Here is a 16425-nt window from a genome sequence, read left to right on the forward strand (position 1 = left end):
CGGTCTTTTCATGAAGTGTCTTCTAAACCGATAATGTTTTATTTCTTTGGTAGATTTGCACAACTGTTCTGGACGGATGGGGTGGAAAAGCAGATGACTTTGGGCTTGATCCCACCATGCAGTGGGGTCTCCTTTTAGTTTATGCTGCCTTCCTCATAATCGCACAGGAGAGGACACTCTCTTCCTATCCCACACCAGTGACTGAGGATGAGTTGAAGGACATGGAGCCTATAAATGAGATTGGGAGAGAATGACCAGAAAGTTGGGACTGCACAGAGGGAGAGAGTTTTTTAAATAGCAGTGAGGGTTCAGTAATGTCAGATGTCATGAAATACGGGAGTAAATGCTGATTTTGCGAAGCCAGATTCCTGTGATGACTTTGTCCTCCTTCTGGACCTCAGCAGCAGCTCATTGACCTACATGTGATCACCATCTGCCATCACGAGGGGGGCGGGCATCAAATCATACTGGGCGCTCGCTCCAGAGCATTGCCACTGTGCAGGAACATCCTCTGGGAGGGGCAGGAAGCGATTCTGCAGCACTACCAGGGAAAGGGAGACTACCTCCCAGTGTACCTGTACTACCCGCCTTCCTACCACTGCCTGCACACACACTTCACCGCCCTGGGCTTCAGGTCCCCTGGCTCAGGGGCACAGCAGGCTCACCTGATGGTGGAGGTGACTGAGAACCTGGACTGTAATGCCAACAGCAGACCTTACCTTTGCTCTTGGGGCTGATGACCCCTGCTTGAACTCTTGCAGGAGGTCCAGAAAACCCAGGTCAACCCAGGGGCTGGGGGGAGAACACTACAGATCGGTGGCATTGGGGTGGGGGTGGGGCAGCAAGAATTTTAGCAACAAGTGAATATTTTAAAAATGTATTTTGTACTGGCTTATTCCTAGTATGTGAATAAAGTACGGGTCTCATTCAGAAAATAAATTTGGGAGGGGGGGGCTCATAAATATTCCATAATGCCAATCATTTTATTATTAAATGACAAGACAGATGACAGTTTTTCATATCACCATTACATTAATGCCAGGAATAGCAATGCCTCCTTTATTATAAATGCTACTTGATCTTTTTAAAACATATATTTACTATACTTGGAATATTTGGGCATGATTAATAGAATAAACAATTAGAAAGCATTCCATTTTTTTTTTACTAAGAAAAGTACATAGTTTTATACAATTTACACACAAGTTTTAATGTTAGCAATAGAAATAATGAAATTATTTCACTTGTTGATATTTAACAATAAAAAGGACTTTAACTCTGAAGACAGGCCCTACAACCATACAGTAGATTTTGTCATCAATATGAGAGTCTTGGTATCTGATATGAGTTATGTCCGTGGGGTTTGACAATCAGATGGAATATATCAGTACTTATTATAGAAAATTTTGAGCATGCACACACACACACACACACACAAGAAAACAAAATAGTATGATGTACTTCTAGGTACCCTTCACCGAGCCCTCAAACTTTAACCTGGAGCCAAACCTGCCTTATCTACTTCTCGTCCACTTCTCCATGAGTATTTTGACACAAATCACAGACATATAATTTTATCTATGAATATTTTCTATATCTCCACAAGGTAACTATTTTGTAACATAACCATCTCATATCTTAAAAGCTAACACTGATGTCTTCATATCAAATATTCAGTCAGAAGATTTTCAATTATTTCATGATGTCATTTCCTAAGTTGGTTTGAATTGGGATATAAAGAAAGTCACACTTTGTGCTTGGTCTTTTAAGTCTTTTTTTTTTTTCTTTAAAGCTTATTTATTTATTTTGAGAGAGAGGGAGAGAGAGAGAGAGAGCACACAAGCAGGGGAGGGGAAGAGAGACAGGAAGAGACAGAATCCCAAGCAGGCTCTGTGCAACGCAGGGCTTGATCTCATGAATCGTGAGATCATGACCTGGGGTCGAAATCAAGGGTCAGACGCTTAACCAACTGAGCCTACCCAGGTGATTCTCTTTTGTTTTTATTTATTTTTTAATTTTATTTTTTAATTTTTTAAAATTTATGTCCAAATTAGTTAGCATACATGCAACAATGATTTCAGGAGTAGATTCCTTAGTGCCTTAGGTTTTTGCTTGCTTTCTCCTCTAGGATTTTGATGGCTTCCTGTCTTACATTGAGGTCTTTCATCCATTTTGAGTTTATTTTTGTGTATGGTGTAAGAAAGTGGTCCAGGTTCATTCTTCTGCATGTCACTGTCCAGTTTTCCCAACACCACTTGCTGAAGTGACTATTCCATTGGATATTCTTTCCTGCTTTGTCCAAGATTAGTTGGCCATACGTTTGTGGGCCCATTTCTGGGTTCTCTATTCTGTTCCATTGATCTGAGTGTCTGTTCTTGTGCCAGTACCATACTGTCTTGATGATTATAGCTTTGTAATCTGGGAATTGAAGTCTGGGATTGTGATACCTCCTGCTTTGGTTTTCTTTTTCAACATCGCTTTGGCTATTCAGGGTCTTTTCTGGTTCCATACAAATTTAGGATTATTTGTTCTAGCTCTGTGAAGAATACTGGTGTTACTTTGATAGGAATTGCATTGAATATATAGATTGCTTTGGGTAGTATCAACATTTTAACAATATTTGTTCTTCTATCCAGGAGCATGGAATCTTTTTCCATTTTTTTGTGTCTTCTTCAATTTCTTTCCTAAGCTTTCCATAGTTTTCAGTGTATAAATTTTTCACCTCTTTGGTTAGATTTATTCCTAGGTATTTTATGGGTTTTGGTGCAACTGTAAATGGGATCGATTCCTTGATTTCTCTGTCACTTCATTGTTGGTGTATAGGAATGCAACCGATTTCTGTGCATTGATTTTATATCCTGCAACTTTGCTGAATTCATGAATCAGTTCTAGCAGCTTTTTGGTGGAATCTTTAGGGTTTTCCATATACAGTATCATGTCATCTGCGAAGAGTGAAAGTTTGACCTCCTCCTGGCTGATTTGGATGTCTTTTATTTCTTTGTATTGTCTGATTGCAGAGGTTAAGACTTCCAATACTGTGTTAAATAACAGTGGTGAGAGTAGACATGCCCGTCTTGTTCCTGACCTTAGGGGGAAAGCTCTCAGTTTTTCCCCATTGAGGAGGATATTAGCGTGGGTTGTTCATATACGGCTTTTATGATCTCAAGGTATGCTCCTTCTAGCCTTACTTTCTTGAGGGTTTTTATCAAGAAAAGATGCTGTATTTTGTCAAATGCTTTCTCTGCATCTATTGAGAGGATCATACGGTTCTTGTGCTTTCTTTTATTGATGTGATGAATCACGTTAATTGTTTTGTGGATACTGAACCAGCCCTGCATCCCAGGTATAAATGCCACTTGGTCATGGTGAATAATTTTTTTAATGTATTGTTGGATCCAGTTGGCTAATATCTTGTTGAGGATCTTTGCATCCATGTTCATCCGGGAAATTGGTCTATAGTTCTCCTTTCTAGTGGGGTCTCTGTCTGGTTTTGAAATCAAGGTAATGCTGGCTTCATAGAAAGAGTTTGGAAGTTTTCCTTCCTTTTCTATTTTTTGGAACAGTTTCAAGAGAATAGGTGTTAACTCTTCCTTAAATGTTTGGTAGAATTCCCCTGGAAAGCCATCTGGCCCTGCACTCTTGTTTTTTGGGAGGTTTTTGATTACTAATTCAATTTCCTTACTGGTTATGGGTCTGTTCAAATTTTTTATTTCTTCCTGTTTCAGTTTTGATAGTGTATATGTTTCTAGGAATTTGTCCATTTCTTCCAGATTACCCATTTTATTGGCATATAATTGCTCATAATATTCTCTTATTATTATTTTTATATCTGTTGTATTGGTTGTGATCTCTCCTCTTTCATTCTTGATTTTATTTATTTGGGTCTTTTCCTTTTTCTTTTTGATCAAATTGGCTAGTGGTTTATCAATCTTGTTAATTCTTTCAAAGAACCAGCTTCTGGTTTCATTGATCTGTTCTACTGTTTTTTTGGTTTCAATAGCATTAATTTCTGCTCTAATCTTTTTAATTTCCTGTATTCTGGTTTTGGGTTTTATTCGCTGTTGTTTTTCCAGCTCCTTAATGCATAAGGTTAGGTTGTGTATCTGAGATCTTTCTCCCTTCTTTAGGAAGGCCTGGATTGCTGTATACTTTCCTCTTATGACTGCCTTTGCTGTGTCCCAGAGGTTTGGGGTTGTGGTGTTATCATGTTCATTGACTTCCATATACTTTTTAATTTCCTCTTTAACTGCTTGGTTAGCCCATTCATTCTTAAATAGGATGTTCTTCAGTCTCCAAGTATTTGTTACTTTTCCAAATTTTTTCTTGTGGTTGATTTCAAGTTTCATGATGTTGTGGTCTGAAAATATGCACGGCATGATCTCGATCGTTTTGTACTTACTTAGGGCTGATTTGTGTCCTAGTATATGGTATATTCTGGAGAACGTTCCATGTGCACTGGAGAAGAATGTATATTCTGCTGCTTTAGGATGAAATGTTCTGAATATATCTGTTAAGTCCATTTGATCCAGTGTGTCATTCAAAGCCATTGTTTCCTTGTTGATTTTTTGATTAGATGATCTGTCCATTGTTGTGAGTGGGGTGTTAAAGTCTCCTACTATTATGGTATTACTATCGATGAGTTTCTTTATGTTTGTGATTAATTGATTTATATATTTGGGTGTCCCACATTTGGTGCATAAATGTTTACAGTTGTTAGGTTTTCTTGGTGGGTAGACCCCTTGATTATGATATAATGCTCTTCTGCATCTCTTGATACAGTCTTTATTTTAAAGTCTAGATTGTCTGATATAAGTATAGCTATTCCGGCTTTCTTTTGTTGACCATTAGCATGATAGATGGTTCTCCATCCCCTTATTTTCAATCTGAAGGTGTCTTTAGGTCTAAAGTGGGTCTCTTGTAAACAGCATATAGATGGATCTTGTTTTCTTATCCATTCTGTTACCCTCTGTCTTTTGATTGGAGCATTGAGTCCATTGACATTTAGAGTGAGTACTGAAAGATATGAATTTATTGCCATTATGATGCTTGTAGAGTTGCAGTTTCTGCTGGTGTTCTCTGGTACTTTCTAATCCTTGTTGCTTTTGATATATATATATATATATAAATATATATATATAATATATAATATATATGTCCTTGTATTTTGAATGACAGCCTTGCTGGATAGAGAATTCTTGGCTGCATATTTTTCTGATTCAGCACATTGAATATATCATGTCACTCCTTTCTGGCCTGCCAAGTTTCTGTGGATAGGTCTGTTGCAAAGCTGATCTGTCTTCTCTTGTAGGTTAGGGACTTTTTTTCCCTTGCTGCTTTCATGATTCTCTCCTTGTCTGAGTATTTTGTGAATTTGACTATGATATGCCTTGCTGATGGTCGGTTTTTGTTGAATCTAATGGGGGTCCTCTGTGCTTCCTGGATTTTGATGTCTGTGTCTTTCCTCAGGTTAGGAAAGTTTTCCACTATGATTTGCTCACATAACCCTCTACCCCTATTTCTCTCTCTTCCTTTTCTGGGACCCCTATGATTCTGATGTTGTTCCTTTTTAATGAGTCACTGATTTCTCTAATTCTTAAATCATACTTTTGTGCCTCAATCTCCCTCTTTTTTTCTGCTTCATTATTCTCTATAAGTTTGTCCTCTATATCGCTGGTTCTCTGTTCTGCCTCATCCATCCTTGCCGCCGCTGCATCCATCCATGATTGCAGCTCAGTTACATTTTTAATTTCATTCTGGCTATTTTTTACTTCTTTTATCTCTGAAGAAAGGGATTCTAATCTGTTTTCAACTCCAGCTAGTATTATTATTATCATGATTCTAAATTCTGGTTCAGACATCTCGCTTGTATCTCTGTTGGTTAACTCCCTGGCTGTCATTTGCTCATGCTCTTTCTTTTTGGGTGAATTCCTTTGTTTTGTCATTTTGAAGGGAGAAAAGGAATTAGTGAGGTAGAAAAATTGAAATTAAAAAAATAAAATTAAAAATTAAACACACACACAAATCAAATAGATGATGCTAGATCCTAGGTGTGTTTGGTCTGGGTGTTGAAAGCGGTTTGACAGATTAGAGAAAAAAAAAGGGCGGGCAGAAAAAATAAAAGGGAATCGTTTGAGAATTTGAAAAAATGAATACACCTAAGTAGACTAAAATGAGATGATGGGGGTAAAATAGAATTTGAAAAAAATACAGAAAAGTAAAGAATATAGTAGAAAAAATGAAAGAAAAATATTTTTAATAAAAATTAAAAATAAATATGAATATTTTCTTTTTCTGTATTCAAGAAAAAACAAAAGCAATGAAAAAGAGAAAAAAGGTTAAAAAAAGAAAGAAAAAAGAAAAAAAGGAAATCATTTGAAAATTTGAAAAAGTGAATACACTGTAGTAGACTAAAATAAAATGATGGAAGTAAAATAGAATTTGAAAAAAATTACACAAAAGTAAAAAATATAGTAATAAAAATTAAAGAAAATATTTTTAATAAAAATTGAAAATAAAAATGAATTTTTTTCTCTTTCTGTATTCAAGAAAAAGAAAAGTGTAAAAGAGAAAAAAAGAAAGAAAATTGAATAGATGAACCTGCTAACAGATTGAAGTAGGACTGAAGTCACTTCGTTTTCCCCTAGAAGTCAGTCTATGTAGCGCCTTATAGTCCATAAACTGAGCCAGTGGTGAGACTTGTTCTTGAAGATCGAAGTTGGCCCAGTTGGGCGGGGCTCAGTGTAACGGTTCCGCTCTCCACTAGATGGCGCTGCTAGCCTCCTGGGGTGGATTATTGCGGTGCTCATAGGTGCGTATGCGCATGGGCGGGAGTGGTGAAAAATGGTGCCACCCAGACACGCAACTGTTCTCCCAGGTCAGCAATCTCACGCCCGTCCTCTGTCTTCAGCTCTCATCCACTCCCCGTTTTTTCACTCTCTGTGACCAAGCCCCAGGCAGTACCTCTCTCCCGAATTTGCCTCAGATGCGGCTGTTTTCCCCGGCCCCTTACTTCTGAAGGACTGCGGCTTTGGCCCATTCTGCCCCTCTGCAGGAGGGTCTCACCGAGCAATGGCCGAATGAGCAATGGCTGAGTGTCGGCTGCACCCAGGAACACCCGCTGGACCCTGCTGTTGCCGTTGCCCTGAGACTGCGGCCAGGTGCCAGCCAGCCCCAGAAAAAGTTCGCGAGATAGTGTAGCAGCAGCATTTTGGGGATTATGGAAAATCGCAACACACATCTGGCACCAGGCTTCCCCCTCAACAACCTTGCCCCAGCACCAGCAAATGTGGCCACCTTCCGGGGTCTGCTGGGACCAGGTGGCTTCAACAGTCTCTACCAGACGTCCTTCCAGCAGTGGAACCGCTTTTCTGCACGTGGCCCGAGAACCTCCCGGACCCCACTCTGCTCCTGGGGATTCGCCCTGCCCAGCAGAACACCGCCAGGTATTGAGCTGTGGAGTTGCAGCCTTTGTGCTCCCCTTGTTTACAGTCTTAATGGAATTTAAACCCTCTCCTTTCTCCCTTTTTAGTTTAGTCCCTGAGGCTGTTTCCAATTTTCCACTTTCCCTCCAGCTGCTTTTGGGGAGGGATGCTTTCCCGTATGCTCCCCCCTCCCCAGTCTTGGTCCTCTCTCCGCCCACAAAAGCGGTTCCCTACCTTCTGCGGCTTCTTGCTCCCCAAATTCACCTCTCTGCGCCGTGTACCTGCTGAATTCTGTAGTTCAGGTTGTGCAGATTGTTGTGTTAATCCTCTAATCAGTTTTCTAGATGTGTACGATGGTTTATTGTTAGTCTGGCTGTATTTCATGGATGTGAGACACACAAAAAACTTCCATGGTATTCCACCATCTTGTCTCCTCCCCCAGGTGTTTCTCTTTTAAATCTTTATTAGTCCATAGGCTTTTCCTTCCATTGTTTTTTTTCCTTACAGTTTCTCAGATTGAAGAAACCAGGTTGTTTTTTAGTTTCCCATGATCTGTGTTTTGCAGATAGTGTCCCCGTTGGCAGATTGAAATGATTAGCTGGATTCCTAATTGTTCCTTAAAAAGGTCTTCAAATAAGACATCCAGATGGCCAACAGACACATGAAAACATGCTGAACGTCATTTCTCATCAGGGAAATACACATCAAAACCACACTGAGATACCACCTCACGCCAGTCAGAGTGGCTAAAATGAACAAATCAGGAGACTATAGACTCTGGAGAGGATGTGGAGAAACAGGAACCCTCTTGCACTGTTGGTGGGAATGCAAACTGGTGCAGCCACTCTGGAAAACAGTGTGGAGGTTCCTCAAAAAATGAAAAATAGACCTACCTTATGACCCAGCAGTAGCACTGCTAGGAATTTACCCAAGGGATACAGGAGTACTGATGCATAGGGGCATTTGTACCCCAATGTTTATAGCAGCACTCTCAACAATAGCCAAATTATGGAAAGAGCCTAAATGTCCATCAACTGATGAATGGGTAAAGAAGATGTGGTTTATATATACAATGGAATACTACTTGGCAATGAGAAAGAATGAAATCTGGCCATTTGTAGCAATGTGGATGAAACTGGAGAGTGTTACACTGAGTGAAATAAATCAGGCAGAGAAAGACAGATACCATGTTTTCACTCATATGTGGATCCTGAGAAACTTAACAGAAGACCAGGGGGAAGGGGAAGGGAAAAAAAAAGTTACAGAGAAGGAATGAGGCAAACCATAAGAGACTCTTAAATATTGAGAACAAACTCAGGATTGATAGGGGCTGGAGGAGAGGGGAAAGTGGGTGATGAGCATTGAGGAGGGCACCTGTTGGGAGGAGCATTGGGTGTTGTATGGAAACCAATTTGACAATAAATTATATATATATAAAAGTAAAATAATAGAATTATAAATTTTAAAAAAAGGTCTTCAAATAGATTACACAGTGTGCAACACTTTATTTTTTAATTATTTTTTTGATGTTTATTCATTTTTTGAAAGAGAGCACAAGCAGGAAAGGGGCAGAGAGAGAGGGGGACACAGAATCTGAAGCAGGGTCCAGGCTCTGAGCTGTCAGCACAGAGCCCAACGTGGGGCTTGAACTCATGAACTGCGAGATCAGGACCTGAGCCGAAGTTGGACGCTTAACCGACTGAGCCACCCAGGCGCCCCCATGTGCAGCGTTTTTAAATAAAGCATATCATTTCAGAAGACTGGCTGTCACTTGTGGCAATTCAAATTGGAAGCTGTTAGAGCTAGCTACAGAGCTCTCTATAGTTAAATGTTACATAGACCCGTTATATAGTTAGAGCTATTAGAGCTGAAATGGTGAAATTTCCTACCATAAATGATAGGGACAGATTGAGTGACTAGTTCTTACATCGTGAAAACATTTTGCATCCTGAGACATCAAATGTCTAATTGTTAATAGAGAAATATTGTAAGTTTCTGAATGTAAAGGTAGGTAGAAAAGGGCGTATTTAGTGTAGGAGAAAAATCAGCACAAAGTTCAAATTTTGGAAAGCTGATCAAACCCAAACCATCATGAATCCCAAAAAGTGACCTTTTTGTTAACTGCCTAATATTTTCTTCCAGTATTTTTTTTGGCTGCATACTTTTTGATCACGTCTTCAAAAAAACCCCAATTTTGTAATAATTTTTCATATAGAGATCAAAAGTAAACCAATCTTCTAGTAGTTGATGAAGATTTATTATTTATTACTGACAATTAAAAAATGCCAGCACTTTTGCTGACTGAATGGCCATTTTGCATACCATTTCACCTGGAACCACAAGACTTCATTAGAACATGATACATCAAATCAGTAAGATGCAGGCCAACAAGCTAAGATGCACAAAATCTGTTACTTTACACACACATGACCTTGCTGTCTGCTGGACTGGTATAGGTTTGTAACACAGCTACAAGCGGGTAAACTCTGTCATGTGATCGCCATCAAAAAAGTAAGTATACTAAATATATCCTGTGTGATCTGCTTTTTGAGTATATTCTTGCCAGAAAAGACTATCCTTTCTGATGAGGTGTTGTAGACAAGGATTTATCAGCTTAGACTTGACACAGCTGATGGATGGAAAATTTTCTCCAGACCAGTTTTCTATACCTCCCTCCCAGGTCCCGTTTGTCCTCTGTCATGGACGTTCCTCCTGCCTTGGGTGCTGTAGGAAGTTTTCACATGATCTAGCCCCGGACCTTACCCCTGACCTCATGTCCCAACCTGGGATGTGTCCTCCACAGTGGGCAGAAGGATTCCTGGAACCAGTGGCAGGGTGCCTGGGTGGCTCCCGTTGGTTAAGCGTTCGACTCCTGGTTTCTGTTCAGGTCGTGATCTCACGGTTTGTGAGTTCAAGCCCCGAATCGGGCTCTGTATTAGTGGCCTGAAGCCTGTTTGGGATTCTCTCTCTCCCTCTCTGCCCCTCTTCCCCAAATAAATAAATTAATTAAAAAAAAAAGTGAATGCCAATCACAAACATTTAGCCCACTGAACCCAAACTACAGGCAACCTAACTCCACTTCCCCTGAGATAGATCCCAAAAAATGTTTGCAGCCTCTTTGATCTCACCAAATATGAAGTCAAATATGACAGATGGTAAGTCAAACTAGAAAGATAATATTTCTAACTAATTACAATTAAAATATCTCATTTATGAATCCTTGGGGGCCCTCCAGCTTAAACTTCTTTAGCTTTTATGGTACCTCTGCTTATGCAAATCAGACAACATTAATTTATTGATTTCCATATTCTAGCATCAAACATTTATTCAGTGTCTGCCGTGAGCCAGGCCCTGTCCTGGGTACTGAAACCTGGACTTTGGAAGGTCCCCGTTACAGATCGAGAAGAGACGTCTTTGCAGAGTAACAGGCTCCCACATGCACACATACAGCTTAGTGGTGTCTCATTTTTCCAAGACACATGCATATGTTCCTGTATCTTTGCTGGAGAAAACCAAAGCAGTTCTGATGTCACAGTTATTTGGCCTGAGCCATCTATCAAGAATTACCCATTTGGAGTGCATGTTGGCAAAACGATGAACACCCAAGCCAAGTCTTCTGGTGACCCACATGGCATGGTTTCTTTTAGATACACAAGACTCTGGGGGAGCTGAGACTCGTGTATTTCCTTTTGGCTTTAAATACCCGAGTTATAACAGATGCTGATGGTGCATTGACATGCCACTACAACTGGGGGGAAAAACTTAAGCTCAAGTTTTAAAGGGAATGAGGGATCTTGAGAGGACAGGGTGGAAGAAGGGTTTTTCATAAGCTATCCTGTGCAAGATTTAGACTTAGTTCTGAGAAGTTCCTAGTCCTACTGCACACCTACATCCCTCAAGGGCCTTGGCCCATTACTCGGAAGAACTAGAGGAAACAACAGGAATTCATCCTTAAGTCAGAGGTTCCCAAACTTTCTCAGTGCCCTCAGTGTCTCTGATTGTAAACCTAGACCAAAACAAATAGCCAATAATTCTTCATATTAAGTAGCTTAGGTTCAAACAACTTAATTATTATTCATATCTTAAAAACTTAGCAGTTGTTTGAAAAACAATATAAGTTTACATTTTTTTAATATTTAGTTTTTGAGAGAGAGAGAGAGAGTGCACACAAGTGGGGGAGAGAGAGAGAGAGGGAGAGAGAGAGAGAGAGAGAGAGAGAGAGAGAGAGAGAACACCAAGCAGGTTCTGTGATGTCGGTGCAGAGCCTGATGCGGGGGCTCAAACCCGCTAACCGTGAGATCCCAACTTGAGCCAAAATCAAGAGTCAGAGACTTAACCAACTCAGGCAGCCATGTGCCCCAAAACAATATAAGTTTAAAAATCTTTTATTTTAGAGGTGCCCGGGTGGCTCAGGCTTCAGTTAAGTGTCCGGCTTCAGTTCAGATCATGATCTCATGGTTCCTGGGTTCCAGCCCCACATCAGACTCTGTGCTGACAGTACAGAGCCTGCTTGGGATTCCCTCTCTTCCTCTCTCTCTGCTCCTCTCCTACTCACGTTTGCTTGCCCTCTCTCTCTCTCTCTCTCCAAATAAATAAATAAACTTTAAAAAATGTTTTATTTTATTTTTAAATAACCACAATTACTTGCCAAGGGGATGTGTGCCTATTGGGTGCTGAACAACTTTTCAATCTTTAGAATCGGATTGGAAATGCCACACTGATTTTTGTGCAGTGTTTTCTTTTAATTCAGCAAGAGCTAGAAAATCAGCTTCACAATACATCGAGGAACGGAGAGGAATGTAGCACCATCTGATAATGTAACTGTGCACCACCTTGAGCTAGTAGTTCACACAGTGTCCAACAGGTGTCGCCATGTTTCCCTCACGACAAAAATATTTCATGTGGCCACAGGGCACATGGTTGGAACTGCCACCTCAAGTTTGTTGCAAGGCTCTATTTTTCTAGTTTGTTCAAAAGCAGGTCTCCAAGAATAATAGGACAATGAGGGCAGTGTGAGTGGGGCGAAGGAACAGAGTCATGAGACACTAAAGCTGGATGGATTCATTTCTTTCTGCAAGCAGATAACTGTACATGCACATAGTGGCTCCAATTTGTGTCATCTTACTTTTTCGGCAAGAAAACTCTGGTGGGCCTTAGAACATTCCATAATCCATTCACTCCCACCTCTCCTAGCTATTTCATACCTTTACTTCTCTCTTCAAACCTCTAATACCTCCTACTCCATCCTCACAAGCAGATGACCTTGCTTCATACTTCACTGAGAAGAGAAGAGAGACCTTTCACTGACTCTCTTCCCATCTGTACCTGCCATGGATGGACGGTCCTCGCTGCCATTTCAAGCCAGTGCCTCTGCACATTAGATCCCAGTCCTCATCTACTCAAGGAATCATTTTAACATTCTCCCCTCTCTGTACTACATCATCACTTTTTCTCTCTCTACTGGATCATTCCCAATAGCATATATGCTATTATTTCTTCATCTAAAAACAAAATACTAACAGATAAAAGTCCCCAAGTTATCCTTTAACCTCTCTTCTGCTGCCAGCTACTTCCCCATCTAGTTTTTTCTCCTTGTAAGAAAAATCCTCAAAGAATTCTTCACTCGCTTTCCCATTCCTCTTTTCCATTGTCTTATAAATCCACACCAATCCTTTTCTCCACCACCCCCAACACCTAAACTGTTCTTACAAAAGCCACGGGTAACCTCTACACAGTGAAATGTAATATTTTAAATCTAAATCAAAAAACATCTTCAATTAGCAATATCTGACCCAGGTGAGCTCTCCCTGTTTCTTCAAGCAGTTTTCTTTTCTTGGCTTCCATGATACCACAGACTTTTGGTTTTCTCCTTGCCTCACTGGCTTCTACTTCTCAGTTGCATCTGCTGGTTCTTCCTCATTTCCCTGATCTCTTAACGTACTTGGTTTCCTTCCCACTCCCACCATGTCTTGGAAGAACATCTATATGTTTGATTACTCCAAACTTACATCACCAACTCAAATATCTCTCCTAAACTCTAGGCGTAGATCTCTAATTGCCCTCTCAGTTTCTTCACTTGTTTGAGTAGTAGATGTTTCAAACTCAATATAACCAAAACCAAAGTACTGATCTTCATGCACAAACTTGTTCTGTCCATAGCCTTCCCCATCTCAGTTGATGTCACTCTATTCTTCTAGTTGTTCAGATAAAAACCTAGGGTTCATGTCTCTGGTTCCAGATAAGATGCTATAACACCTGCCACCCCATTTCTTCCTTTGGCTGTAGATAAAAACTCTGGGCAAAACATATAAAATAAATATGAGAAGGCTCTGAAAGGTAGACAAAATAATGCAAATTAGCCTGAAGTCCTACTTCAGGACACAAAAAAGGGGGGGAGGTGAGTTCCCTGTTTTATATTTCTGCTTATATATCCTCTTCTGGGGACTAGAGAATGTCAGAACCCAGAAACAAGGAGCAGACAAAATAAAGACCTTAAGAAGAGACTTCTTCCTGTAACCAAAGGACCAGGAGAGGGGAAGCTGAGCAGGACAGAACCCTTTGGATAGTACCCATCCTACTCCTCACAAATACCACAAAAACCCTATACCCACTCCACTCTCTGTTGAGTACAATGGTCAGCACTGGTGCTGTGAGCCCTGACTTCCTTCCTGTCCTCTGGTAATGGGGTGTCACACCTTCCCCTTCCTATCAGTTAGGGGTAAGTTTTCCATGGAGACTGGGTGGCATCTTGGCTTTCATTGCCACCTTGCAATAATGAGGTGGTGCTTCTCTCAAGCAGAAAGTGGGGAAATGATTACTTAGAGAAAGGAGCAAGAGAAAAGAATTCCTTACCTTTGCATATGAAGTACTGGGGAGACTCTCAAGCAACCTAGGCATGAAACAGACCAGAATCAAACAGCAAAGGTTTTAGAAGTGAATTACAGTGTGAAATGCTAACTAGGATGCAGATTGGCCTCTAAATAGCACAAAAAATGGGGCAGACCAGTATAATGCAGCAAAAGCTTTGAAGACTAAGTTGACATTTCCACAAAAATGTAAGGGGATGGGGGGAAGCAAAAATGGGCCAGGATGTATGTTCTAAAGCCAAATAGGGTAACTACCTGCCAACATAGAAGAGTTAAAGAACTAGGTTCTCACAACATCCAAAAAGTCCAGAGCGCAATCAAATACTATTCACCACATCAAGAACCAGAAACATCTCATCTCAGTGAAAAAAGAATCTGCCCAAGACTTTAAAGTATTCATCCCCAAAATGCTTCAATAAGCAATTAGAAACAAACGGAAAAAATGAAGTCTCAGAAAAGAAATAGAAGATATAAAGAGCCAATTGAAATTTTCTAAGCTGGAAAATTAAAAGAAATTAGCAAATGCATTGAATGCCCTCAATAGCAGAATGGAAATGATATACAGAACAATCAGTGAACTTGAAGGTAGGTCAGAAATCTGAGAATTCCCAAAGGAATTCATGCCAAGATACATCACCATAAAAATTTTGAAAACGAAAGACAAAAACATTGAAAGCATTCAATTCAGAGAGAGATGAAACATTTCCTTTGGGGAAGAACAATTAGAATAGCAGTGTATTTCTCATCAGAAACCATGGAGCCTGAAGGTAATGGCACCACATTGCCTAAGAAGTGAAGAAAAAAAGAGCTTTTAATAGAGAAGTCTATATTTAACAATGTTTTTTTTTAGAAATGAAGGTGAAATACATTCTCAGGTAAAGGAAAATGAAAATAATTTGTCACCAGTAAACCTTCCCTAAAATAATTGCCAAAGGAAATTCTCCAAACAGAAAGGAAATGATAACAGAAGAGAACTTGGAACATTGGAATGAACAAAGAACAACAGAAGAGATGAGTATATGAGAAATCTAAGAGACTAGCCTTTGATGGCTGAAAGCAAGATGTGATTCTTACAAGTGGATTTTAAAAGGGGGATTTGTAAAGGGACCTAAATGGCAAGCATTCTATATTCCACTGTTAACTACTATTTAAATATGTTTGTGAAGTTCCAGGAAGACTCCGGAATGACCAATGCATGAAACCAACCAGCATGAACACCAAAAATGTTTTAGAAGTGAACTATGATGTTGCAAACACCCAGAATCAGATCCTGAAGTCTGTGTGTGTGTGTGTTTAAAAATTATATATACAATAGTATATTTTTAAATTATATATGTGTCTATGCATACACAAACACACACATATATGATATATTCAAAGTCATCTTCAGAGAAATCAAAATTGATTACCAAATACCTTGCAGGCAATTCCCCAGGGGAATGCAGGAAAAGGGAAACCGGAACAAAACACAGAGGGAATAAACATTTAAAAAATATAATAAAATGGTAGACTTCCATCCTAACATATTATTTCAGCCATAAAAAAGAATGAAATCTTATCATTTGTTACAACACAAATGGCTCTTGAGGGCATCATGCTAAGGAAATTAAGTCCAACAGAAAAAGACATTGAATGGTCTTACTTATATGTGGAATATTTTTTTTAAGTGTTTTCATTTATTTTGAGAAAGACAGAGACAGAGCGAGTGGGTGGGCAGTGGGGAGAAGAGAGAGAGGCGGGGGGGGGGGGAGAGACCCCCAAGCAGGCTCTGAGCCTCATGCGGGGCTTGAACTCATGAGATCATGACCTGACCTGAAACCAAGGGTCAGATGCTTAACCGACTGAGCCACCCAGGTGCCCCTATATGTAGAATCTAAAAACAAACCCCCATCCCCCACAAAAGGAGCTCACATTGGTGGTCGTCTGAGGCATGAGGCGGACATGGGCAACATGGGAGGAGGGAGTCAAATGAAATCCCACAGGGGGAGGGAGATGCCAGGACACGAACTGTGTCCTGCAACACCCAGTAATACCTCTATGCGATTTGCCATGCCATTTCTTCTAGAATTCACTACCACCAAAGGTACATCCCTATATTTTCCCCAATTTCATTTTAAGATGTGTATAAATTTCATAGT

Source organism: Herpailurus yagouaroundi, unplaced genomic scaffold (assembly GCF_014898765.1).
Source record: "Herpailurus yagouaroundi ecotype Mexico unplaced genomic scaffold, PumYag 164, whole genome shotgun sequence".
Classification (NCBI taxonomy): Eukaryota; Metazoa; Chordata; class Mammalia; order Carnivora; family Felidae; genus Herpailurus; species Herpailurus yagouaroundi.